We start from the raw sequence: 1,648 nt of genomic DNA on the forward strand, positions 1-1,648 counted from the left end.
TTTGGAGCCTGTCCTGGAACTAGCTCTTGTAGACCAGGCTGGTCTCGAACTCACAGAGATCCGCCATTTAGCTTTATTTTTATTTTTAAAGACAGAGTGGCATATAGCCCAGGCTGGTCTACAAATTGCCATGGAGAGGATGGCTTTGAATTTCTGAGCTACCTTCCTTCACCACTCTTGTGCTTTATGTCTGTGTTGTACAGAGTTATGTCTGTGTGTGTCCTGGAACAGCTTCTCTCCACACCACAACTCGGGACACTCGTAGGCCCAAAATGGTCTCCGTGCCTCCGTTCTGTTAGCTATAGAAGGACCCTAGTATGATTCCAAGGATTCAGAGTCGGCCACATTCCCGTCACCTCATCTGCTCATAGTCTACGGTTTCCTTAAGGCTTCTAGTCTAGTTTTGAGGCATAATTTGGTGAGCCCTCCCTCGGGTCCTGGCAGATGGCAGCAGAACCTTGGTTCTGGGATGGCTTTGGGCTTAGCTTTCCATAAAAAAGAAAAACGTTAAAACAATAAAATGCCCTCCCAACAGATTCCACCTTCTTTGGTGGCCACTTCCTTCCTTCCCTCCTTTTTCCTTCCCTTCCTGCAGGAGCTACCCTGCCCCACCTTCCTTCCTGGAGAGGGGGACCTGCCCTTTCCTCTTATGCAGCAAATGCCAAAGGATGAACAATGTGGTGTGTGTGTGTGTGTGTGTGTGTGTTAGTCCAGAAGAGACAGATGGGGTGTAAAACAAAGCAAGAAGTGAGAAACAGGAATGGAGTAACAAATATTTAGCCCTCAGAGTGTGTCGAGTGTCTGGCAGGTTTCCAGTAGTTACCTTTTTTTGAATTTCTAAGCAAAGAGACTAGTGATGACCACAAGAGCCACAGAATCCCATAGCATCACTCACAGAACCCAAATAACGTGATTTTAGAGTTGCAAGAGGAAAAAAGTGGGCGATGCAAAGGAGAGTCAACCTAGGTGGTCATTTGCAATCTTTCTGTCCCAAGGGGCCCTGAGAAAAAGTAAGGAAAAGCGGGAAGAGGCAGCGGGAGAGATGTCAAGAGTTTCTGGAAGTCTTGCAAGGCTGAGGATAGAAAGAAGGATCGATAAAGGGGGCAGGACCACAGAAAAGGTAAAGTGGAGTTGAGAAACATAAAGAGCCGGAGCAGTCGCCCTCACAACGACTGTGCAAAGCTACCAAAGAGACAGACTGGGGGAGGGGCCAGATGGAGTCCTGGTTAAGACGGCTTTGGAGGGAAGGCCAAACTTGAGGTGGCAAGCACAAAAGACAGCACTCCAGGAGGCAGCTGAGAGGGGTGGGAAGAAGGGAGCGAAGAAGACGGCAGGAGGCACAGGAATCAAAGGGTCTGCTAGGGAAGGGGGTACCAAGAAAGGCGCTCAGGAAGGCCTTCTTTGTCTGGCGAGGGCGGCGGCGGGGCAGCACGTGCAGCTGGGAGCGCCCGCGAGAGGCTCGCCGCGCGGGGGGCGGCCCCGGCGATCAGCGGGAACCTCTTGCCCGCGGGGCCCGCGCTCCAGAAGGGGCGCATTGTTACGCCCTCGGCCGCAGCAGATTGCCGCTGTCCTGCAATACCCTCGCACCCTGGCAGCGCGCCACTGGCACGGCCCGGGGGTTGGAAATAACTGCGCCGTTCCCATGGCG

The 1,648-nt window shown here is 52.7% G+C and overlaps 1 long non-coding RNA gene across 1 annotated transcript in view; it reads right to left on the bottom strand.

The window, feature by feature from the left end:
* LOC113457947 overlaps positions 1–1,489 on the bottom strand; it is a 12,471-nt gene extending 10,982 nt beyond the window's left edge. The window contains exon 1 of the long non-coding RNA XR_003378411.1: positions 1,375–1,489. This is a non-coding gene — a long non-coding RNA (uncharacterized LOC113457947). The remainder of the gene's footprint in view (positions 1–1,374) is intronic.
* Positions 1,490–1,648: the final 159 nt, after the last annotated feature.

Source organism: Microtus ochrogaster (assembly GCF_000317375.1).
Source record: "Microtus ochrogaster isolate Prairie Vole_2 chromosome 6 unlocalized genomic scaffold, MicOch1.0 chr6_random_2, whole genome shotgun sequence".
NCBI lineage: Eukaryota > Metazoa > Chordata > Mammalia > Rodentia > Cricetidae > Microtus > Microtus ochrogaster.